We start from the raw sequence: 10,970 nt of genomic DNA on the forward strand, positions 1-10,970 counted from the left end.
GAAAGTTTTACTTCTTTTTCTTTGTTTAGTTGCACACATACAAAAGTTTAGCTTGTGTCAACCTTTAATGTGACGAACACATCTTGTTGGCCCAGAACATACAGAAAGGCATCCAAGTATAAATTCAAACATAAGCCAAAAGTTTGGTAATTTGACTCAAATTTTTTTTTCTTTGCAAGTGTAAAGCGACTCCTGTAACCACTTGACCATTTTGAGGGTCATGGGAAATCAAACAACCGTGAAAAAAATTACAGACGTCTTTTTTTCTGTTTCCATACATCACAGCAAATTTAAGTCCTGTCGTTATCATGCAAGCACGAAATTTCGGTTCCTTAAACGTCAAAGTGCTTTTGTTGACTTTGTTTTTGACATGGCCACACGCAAAGAGCCAGAAAAAAGGTTTGAAGTATACCACGACCTGTAGAACCATCAAAGCTTTGCAGCTTTAGGGCTGATAGCGATAATTGTTTCAAAGGTTTTTTGCAAGTTGTATGACCATGTTTTACAACCACCCATAACGAAACAAACAATTTGCAGCGACAATGGGTTACTGTGTGGTGTTTCTTTTCATCAAAGTGGACTTTGTTTTTGACGCATCTGTTTACCATAGTGTTCAGGTGAGCAACTATTGGATGTAAGTTTACATTTTTGATTACATGCTTGAAACAAGCGTTAAGCTATTTCCAAAAAAAACATACATGAAACAACTTTTTTAAATTATAAGTTGTTTGAAATTTTTGTGGTGGTCATGCTTTACGTAGAACAGAATTACTAAGGCGAACTTTCGGCCCTGGAACAGAAAACGTTCTGCAGAACAAACAAGCGGTTTTTGCGGTGCTACGGCTCTGTTTGCAGTTTGCTTTCTGCATCATTTATCACGATCGAGCACCAAGTTCAAGAAGTTCGTTTATGTTCCTGATAAGCCAGTGTTACTCAAATCTTTTTAGACTTGCGATACCCAAACAAACTCTTTTGTGTGTCTGTGTCACAATTTGCAGGCACAAACCAAATGTTCAGATAATTTAATTACTATTATTTATGTGATGGATACCGGACGGTACTGCTTTTAATAACAATGATCAAAACGACGTCCTTGTGTATCTATAAAAATGACACGGTTGAAAAGGCGAAACAACAAAACCGAAGCTCTAATGATGGGAAAAGATATGACCATAGCATACATCATTTGTTAAATAAATTTAGCGAGGTAAGTAGCCAGTTGCTGGTCCTGACCTATTGTCAAACAGCCCTAAACGCTTTGTTTAATACCAAATGTCTATTGCGTTTGTTGTCTTGGTCTTTTCTGAGGGTTTAATGTATACGCCTGTCAATCAAACTTTCGGGCCTAAACGGGCTTCCCAAAAACGATTTGGGTTCGGGCTCCAGTTTCAGGCCCGTTTACAACTCTGCTTCGTATGCAGAACATGCAACAAACTTAAAAAAACAAAACATTTCGGCTCGATTAGACACTGGATTTACCGTACGTGTAAATTTTGAGGCATAAACTATTAGATACCGATAAACAAAGCACAAAAATGATTTGCAATGAGAGTTTAAAACAAAAAGCAAATGTTTTGTGCGTTTTAGCCAACCTACTGATAAATTAAACCTGCCTTACTAACTTCAAAGGATCCATTTTGGTTTTTATAGTTGTATTATAGCAGACCACGCCATGACGAAACCTTCGCAAGAAATCGTGGCGTATTAACGGTATACTCCGTCTATATTTATTCACAATGTATATTCTTGGGTTTCCATTGCGTTTTTATGATGTAAAGATACCTTAGGTTCGACAACAGGCATTTTCTCTCCCGCTATTAGTTGTTCATTTTAGGTTTTCAGGCGTATCGCCACCTATGTCTGTTCATACCAGCTATTTCCATCACAAAATATCACGTTTCTCTGGGATATCACTATGTGTGGCCACAAACTTTCCAAATTCAATTTGAACCATGCTATTACACCAATAAGTATGTTTATTCCACCTAGCAATTGGGATCCATTAAAATTTATAGGAATCGGCAAAAAAATGATATCTTGTCTATGTACGATATTTTAATCTTCGTACAGGTTGTTTGGCAGGATAAAGTGATAAACGTGTTTCCTGCTTACGACGATGTGACCCTATATATGATTTCGTCCGTGATTGTGATTAACAAGTTTGTGGGTGAAAGTCCTGTAGGCCGGCACCTATAAGCCAGGAAAGGGCCAACTAAAATTAAAACACACGTTACGTGTTTGACCAATGACAGGACATGTCAACTTCACGTTTGTTGGGGAAAACACTTATGACATAAAAATAGAATACATATTTATTCCAACTTTTACAAAACAACTTTCCATTTTTCCGCACCGTTGTGTTTATATTTGAAAAACAAAACCTACAAGTATGAGATTAAACCATATAGCAGGTAACAACTAATAACGGGCGATTTAAGCTGTGAATTAGTCTGTTAAGTTATTTGTATTTCCAGGTTGTTCTGAGTTTTCCTTTGGTTTGTTACTAGTAATGCCCTGCATACTACAAGTTTATAAAGCACTCGTTTTTATTCTATTATAGAACACGAATACGTCCACAGTTGTAAGGGGGTAAATGACTCTATTTGAGTTTGAGCATATTGTTTAATGCCCATTGCAAGCTAAACTAAATCAAGCGATTGCACTAGATACATCTAAAAGGGAATATTTGAGGTAAGAATCATTCACCCCAAAATTAGATTAACTCAGGTTGAGTGAACATGAATCACTCGAGTGTAAAAGTTTGTAAATTGTCTAAGCTAAATTTTCTGGTCTTCTCACGTGAATAAAGACTGTTGTTTGCAACGACTTGACATTGCACTGTCGACGGGCAAAAGGTTACGAACTGTGAATACCAAAACCCAAAACACATTTGTTGTTGATGGAAACTGTCACACTTCCTCACTTGAGAAGCAAGTTTGCGAAAAATATTTGTCAATTTTTCAGGCTAATTTTCGTAAAAATATTTGTTGATTTTCACGCCACTTATCGCAACGCACGTTGACTGTGAATATACGAAATGATTGACGGAAATTTAATGACCAACAATACTGAAAATATTGAAACCCCCAGTGCACAAAAGGCTTTAAAGTTTACCTTAGGGGAATCCGAAGAAATATAAATCACTCGAAAATCCGTTATTGTCAGAATTTGTTTCGCCAAATATTGACATATCGAGACTGTGCAAAATATTAGCCAGTCTGTTTGCCCGACTTTTTGTTATTGACGACTTGAAATATTTGTTTCCACATTTAAAGACAATTTCACCGTTTCGTGTTTTTTTAAACCGTGAGCAAAAATTAAAACTTTAAATTTAAGGAAATTGTTTCTTAATACGTAAGACACACCAAGGTACAACAGTTCCAAATAAAAAGATTCATCAAATATCTTTTTGGCCCAAATGTAGTACATGTGGTAAGACTGTGCATCTCCACATAATTGAGAACCCGAAACTCGCTTTCAACCCCCACTTTCATATGAATACAAAACGATTTAAATGTTAAGCGCATCGCCCCATTGAAACCTGGACTTCGAACCTGACCTTTGACTGTTCAGCAAAACGTTTGAACAAATGCTCGACTTGTGTGCAACATAGGTTGGCATCAGTATTGGATTTTTTAATTGATTTGACGGACTACATCAAATACCAAGTAACATGCTTGACGATTGTGGAACCGCATGGCGTTGTATGACGCAATTGTAAGCGAACACGAAAATTGCGTAGGTTCAATCGCATTTGGTGAACACCAGCGCCAGGTACAAATGTCGTCATTGCATATCTACATGACCGAATGCCGAAATAAATACAAAATACAAGTCTCCAGTGTACAATAGGTGTTATAAGATGACCACGCTGTTGATGTTGATTACTTTAATGGCAATTTGGTTGTGCTTCTTGTCTTCTTGTGTCAAGTTTTAATGCGTTATTGGGTTCATAGTTGCGACATGAATGATCTCGTAAACAACAACTGCATATCGTATAATATATATCCTAGGTGAAATTTAAGATATGTTTAAACAATTATGATAGTTCTCTAAATACCAAAAGCAAGTCTTGCGTGGTAAAAGTCAAGACTGTGCATGCGAAAGTTGCTTTGGTTTAGCATTGTACGAGATCGTAAAGTCAAACTGTTTGTTGTGACCAGACTAAATAGGTTGTGAAACCATATGTCTTTGTTTTATTCCACGTTTTGGCTGGTATTCTTTGATGTTGTCAGTAATTAAAAACAAGGAAGCTGTTAATGTTTAATGAGCATTAAATTGCACTAAGTGTATAGGAAACACTTTTGCAACTCACAAACTTGACCTTGGTTTTCAGTTTGAAGCACGTTTGTAACCCGTTTTAGCAGCTAAAACTCTCTACACTCGATGACAGCATAAGTTATCCAACAAGCACACTAAGTATTTTGATGGTAATTATAAGTTTGTGTGGTTTCATAAGCGTCGATGCACAAGTGCAGGCAAACCGCTTTCTGTGCGGTCTCTCTTACGTGTTGTGAACGTGCATGTGGGTGTGTGGCGAAGTGTAGAAACGCGGCTGGCTCGCCAGGAAGTATTTGGCAAGCTGGAAATACGATACCACTTTGTGTGCCTGCCGCTCTGCTTAATTGTCGTGCCAAGCTTAGAGGCCAGTTGTTATTGTTTATGTATTATTTGCATTAGTGCACGGTCTGTGAAGTATAGTTTTTGGATGTTAAGAATGGAGTAGTCTGAAAGGTTCTTTGATTTCAAAATTGGCAAATAGGAGCACTGGATGGGGAGTTGAGACGTAATCAAAATAAAACTGAGAACTGTCATATAGCAAATGCACATTGCTGCAAATGCTTTAACACATAGTTTACAGTTCGTTTTGTGGTTATATGAGTTGAAAAGGTGTCTTGTATCTATAAAACGGAGGTCTCTAAGGATGTTATGATTGTGTACAGTTGATATATAACGGAAGATGAACTTTACATATTAATTGACCTTTGATCAAACACTTGCGGCTGTGCTTGAGGTTATACTGTCATTAGAAAATAGAAGGTGTATATCGAAACACGTTGCATAATGTTTGATTTGGTTCAGTCTAGTTTCAGGTTTAGGAGTTGACTAATAAGACTTTATTTAATATACGTTGCAGTTAGTTAATTATATGACAGCAGTCTATTTCTGTGTAGCGTATTGCTTGACAAATAAAGAGGTCTAAATATGTTACACAAATGGTATTTGCATTTCAAAGTATTAAAAGCATTTTTCAAAGATATTCGTTGAGCAAAGCAAACGGAATTTTTGTGCGATTTTTTTCTGGTCTGCTGCTCACGTGGTTTGTGTTCACGGTGCGGGTTCGGTCATGCGAAACCGATCGGGATTCGATTTCGTTGGTGATAAAATTGTTTTGTGTGACCGGAAAAAAATGCGAATGGCTTTATCACTAATCTTGGGTGGTATATGTTGTGTCATAAATATGTGGCTTATCTTTAGTTTCAGTTAAATTTCTTGCAATAAGCCAGTACTAAAAATGCTTCATAATACTTGATGTAAAAAACGTATTAATTGCCACAATGAATTATGATGAATGTGTATGTGCCGTTATGCGTGTCGACATTTTTATTCAAGGCAAAATATACACTTCAAATCGACCTTTTTGGTCCATTTTAACAATTCGTTGCACAAATTTACATTTATATTACCCACTGAAAGAAGCGATGATGGCAACTAAAACGGTCTTTCGATGCTATCAAAACTACGGTTTTTGAATGCGTACAAAAGACACTGCTGCTAACTCCCTTAATATTAGCAGGAAAAAAATGTTATGATACAAAAATGTCTAAACCAGCAAGAGTGGTTAGGGTCGCAGGTGTTCGTGTGATTCCTGATAAGCTTCGACTTCCCGTTCAACTTTATTGTGTCTTGTCGCGTTTTACCGGGACGCCGATGCCGAAGCCGTGGCGTTGACATGTTGCATGACCCGATGTGCACAAAACCGCAGGAATTACAAATATACGCGATTGAACCATGCCATGAGAATATATTTTGTGCCCTTGTTTGAATGTCATTCACAACCGTAAAAAACAAACGAAAGTCCATTAGGTGATTTTTTTTTAATGGACAGTGGCTTGCAAAGCTGTCAATAATGTTGTTGATGTATCGTTACAAAGAATTGAATGTGCAAGTCGTTGAAGGTGCCGTAACAGTCGTTATTTAGTGATAAAGGATGGCTTGAGTTTTTACTTTGTGTTTAGCAATTAAACCAACCTTTAAACAAACCTTACATTTCATACTAATACAAACCAAACAGCCTATTTAGCCACCGGAATGTGTTGCAAACATTTAACTAGCAAACGCTGGTGCTAAATAAACCTCCCCTAAAGGTGCATTTTAACACGGTCAACTCAATTTGGTGCAAAGATTTTAGACGGGTTTGTTTAAGGAACGTTAGCAGGTGATAAATTAGCCACATTGTGATCAGACAGCTAATGCGTCTGTTTTTAAGGCTTAACTTGTCGATCCAGGAATTTGTTTTTCCGCTAATACAACTCAGCGCAAACTTTAGGACGAGATTTGTGGTTAAACTTGCAAGGTCTTTGCACGGTTGCATTGATTATATATATAATCTTTGTACGGGCTCTCTGGCAGTTTTGTTTTTAATCACGATAATTTTGCAGAGTTTTTTGGTAACAGCATTTATGCCATTGCTGTTTACACAGCAAATAGCATTGATAAAGCCATTTGGGTTACAAAAGTGTGCTAATTAAGTTACTGTTGAAAGCTTTGCAAACGTTTTGACAATCGTTGTTAAACAGGTAACGTCTACAGACTTTACATGATAGTAGTGAATCCAATGCAATGTTTATTACTCACTTCAGTTCGAGCTCTCTGGTTATTTACAGTTTTTGATTTACATACACAATATCTGGACATAAAGTAAAAAGATAAACAACAAGTTGTCGCGCTTGGTTTTGGAATCCGACTTATCGGTATCAAGTTCGCACTCCCGTTATCAACAAGTAACAACTTATCCACAGATAAGAACTGATTTCAGCCACAAACACACAAGTTCAAACGCGTTCTCTTTGCATAACTCTGGTTCCCAAACCGCAAAGTATTGCTATGTTCCTGTTTACTTGCGTTCGAACTTGACCTTAGGTAATTTATGTTTCACTTGGAAGAGTGGTGTGTTTTTTGTCACGTAGGCTCACGAAGGGTTTTGAGCGAAATATCACGGCAATTTAGTGGTTGGTGCGGTAAATTAACAAGGAAAGCTCATGCTTGAATGTTTTTGTACCCGTTTGCACAAAACCAAAGCGACCAAAAACGCCAAAAGCGAAAACCTGAAAAGGGTTTTAAGCAAAATATGAGAGACAATTTAGTGGTTGGTTTGGTAGACATAATGCCCCAGAGGAGTTTACGCTTGAACATTTTTGTACCTGTTTGCGCAAAACACAAAACGACCTAAAACCGCCAAAAGCAAAAAGCCTGTAATTTCGGACCATCTGTTCGGTTTAAACTTCCTATAGAAGCTTTAGACCCGAAATTGGAGTTATCACGGTCGTAAAAAATGACTCCAGGCTCAAAGAGAGGTTGATACGACAAGTTTGCACGTACTTTGGCTCAGGCCAAGGTCATTACTTGGTAAGAGTGATATGACAAACCTAACACAACCTAAAATAATTCATAATGAAACGAGAAACATGTTTTTGAGTTGAAACAAGAAGGCCAAAGTATCGTGTGGCAGTGACTTCTTTCCCTGGAAGGAAAATAAAACAATGTTTACGATTGTCAAGATTCGCAACATCCATATTAACGTATACCTTGATCGGTGATTAAAACAGCGACTGTTAAAATGTGTGCAACAAAATGCGTTCATTATATACACGTTTACTGGCATTTTTTTAATTAACTTTTTTTTGCCATTCTGAGTGTTTCTAACACATATTGTATTCTTTAAATTCGTACGGATCTTGAAACCAGGAAAAATGGACCAGACTTTGTTAATATTCTAGTGAAACTTAAAAATTCACCCCTTTTGGTTTTTGAGTGCTGTTTGCATGTCGTTATTCTCTGACATCAAACATGACGCCTGACATTTAATTTATTCTTTTTTTGTTCGTAATTTTGAAACATTGCAAATGTTAAATATTGTTTCGCCTACGTTAAAAATGTTCATGGTGAGGTTGCGCTTTAGTGAACACGATGTATTCGACGGGGCCCGAACGAGTTTCTTAGTTTCTTGCAAAACCACAAAAAATGCAAATTGCGAGGTTAGGTATGTTGCACTTGCACACCCATACATGGTTTCAGTTGAGTTTTGGGTAAAACCGTATTTCTGACACGAAAACACGAACATTTTGCCGAAAATCCTTGCCTAAATTAAACGTTACGAATCCCACCTAAATGTTTCGTACTATGTTCGATTGAAGCTATAATTTACATGAGGTAAATAATTATTACCTGTCTACTTAATTAAGTACATTGCCTTGCCCAAGTTTAAGTTCTTGTGGTAGACCAAAAAATTTGGCACTTTAACTTAAAGCCACAAGAGTCGAGAGTACACAAAGTTGCGTGTGAGTTGTAAATTATAGTTTGTTGGGTAAAACGTTCAAAATGGATAGTAAAGTAACGTTGTTTAAGAAAATTATGATCCCGTGTGCATTTTGTGGATCATCGGGCCATTAGATATATTCCAGTAGACCCACGAACAGCCCAATTTAGGAGATAAGTACCATTTTGGAGTCTTTGTGCATTTGGAAGCATTTCAATTAAATTACCATCAGAAATTGTGTTGCAATCTACACAAAAATTTCCGTTGTCTTATTTTTTATTCCAATCAGTGTACGGGAGATTTGGTAACAAAATTTAACAAATTTAGTGTTTTGCATGAACACATCATTGGAGTGCACAGTGACTGGGATGAAATAGAATACGCAAACCATTGGTTTCTCACGACCTTTAAAGATGGGTGAACCGTAAAATTGCACATGAGTTACTCAGATTGTAAAAGCAAAAAATGTAATTACGACACACAGTATTTGAAGAAGACCGTACTTCAAAAAAGAAACTATTGCCATGGCAACACGGTATTTGAATTGTAACGTTTCTTACAGCTTTTTGGGCATGAAAATAGAGTTGATGTACTTGGTAATGTAAATCATATTGCGACAGGTGTAACGTAGTTGTAATTCAAGGCACCTTTTCAAGTTAACCGTTGGTTCGAGCATAAATGTTCGGATTCAAGGGGCTAGATTCGGGTCAGAGTTTTTTACATAAATCGTATTTTCACTGTCATATCAGGGCGCGTTTGGTTTCGTTGCATACAGCAGTAGTATTTTTTTATGTAGATCTAACTGTCAAATTAGTTGATTCTGTGTTTATCTCGGGTCTGAATAAATTCAGTTTCGGCCAGGTTTTGGCTTCTCCTTTCGGCTGAGGGCCTAAAGGTCGGGACCTCGTACAACTACGACATGTACATTTCACATTTTACAGTTTAACATGATCAACAAGAAAAAAATTGAAACAAAAACTTAATGAAGTTTGAAATTTACGAGAATATCGAGTTTTGACGGTCAAAAAACTACTTTTTATGGGTGTTTACAGTGCAAAGAACAGCATACGCATTTCACGATTAGGAAAACGCCAAAGTGGAAAAGTGTTTTACTGTTTACCCAACTGTGACACAAACAGTTATCGACTTTCCAGTTTTTGCAACTGAGTCACGGGTTAAAATTTGATAATAGTTGTTTACAAAGCTAAGTTCCGCCCACTAAATCACTGGAAAGGTGTCTCATCACTTCGTTGAGGCGTGAAACAACCTCGAGGTAATAAAGAGTAAAGCATTTCTGAAACATCCGCATTCAAATTTATTTGTGGTTTTGTGAAGGAGCTTAAACTACGATAAAACTCTTACATTTATAAAACAAAACGTGCGAAATAGACAAAATTTACCGTCAACAACGGAATAACGTTAAGGACGAATAAATAACGATTAAATTTTGTTGCCTGTGTGCATATTTATCTGGAAAAATCTTGTCTGCAAAACTAAAACGTTATATGTATACATATAACGAGGCAAAATGTTAACTCTTTGGGTGGAAGAGATGGTATTACGGTCTGAATGTCAGTTTTACGAAGGGGTTCGAACCCAGAACCGTCTGGCAAGGATTTTTATGTCTATATATGGGCCAGGCGCCCATTCATCGATTGTGGTTTATCAGGATGCAACAAAGCGACACTAGTGTTGGACCGTTGTGGTTGCCAAAACCATAAGATGTAAGACACAAATAGCTCCTCTGTGGACTTCGTGGTTTAAACTTGGCGCGTGAAAATGTTCAATGCTATCATGACAGGATGTATCCAAAGTGTTATGCGGTTAAAATCAAAAACATTATGTGACAGATTTGACTTTTGTTTGAACTTATAGAGCTATGCCACTTGTTGGTGTGTCAGTTGTTGTAAAAATGTTGCATGTTACAAAACTGCATATATGGCGCCAAATAAGTTTATGTCGTTCAGGTTCAAGATACCGCTTTGTTGGCAATGCATGGCACATTGTCGGTGAATGCAAATTCAAACAGTAACTCTCTGAAATGGCGACAGCTGCATACATTTGGCAATTGAAAGCCGTGGAACTTGCTCAATTGATTGCTTCCGACACACTCTGCCTGTCTGACAGGAAACGACGAAGAGCAATAACAGTCAGCCTTTGAGGTGATTGGATTTCAGCCCAATCCCTCCTGGAGAAAACTTCCTTTCCTGTGCGGTTACCTTTTGTCCGTTTGATACCTAAAGCTCGATGTTACGTAACTTGCTTTAACACGTTTCTTGAAATTGACTAGGACCTAGGTAATACAATTAACATGTGCTTTTCGCTTTCATTACATAGTATATTACCTGTTGTCACTTTTGATGCTGCACGTTTAACAAATTCCTTTTTTGTGTAAAAAATTTATATTTGGAAATGTAATAGGGAGATGTAT

This window comes from Phallusia mammillata, chromosome 8 (assembly GCF_965637545.1).
Source record: "Phallusia mammillata chromosome 8, kaPhaMamm4.hap1.1, whole genome shotgun sequence".
NCBI classification, from domain to species: Eukaryota; Metazoa; Chordata; class Ascidiacea; order Phlebobranchia; family Ascidiidae; genus Phallusia; species Phallusia mammillata.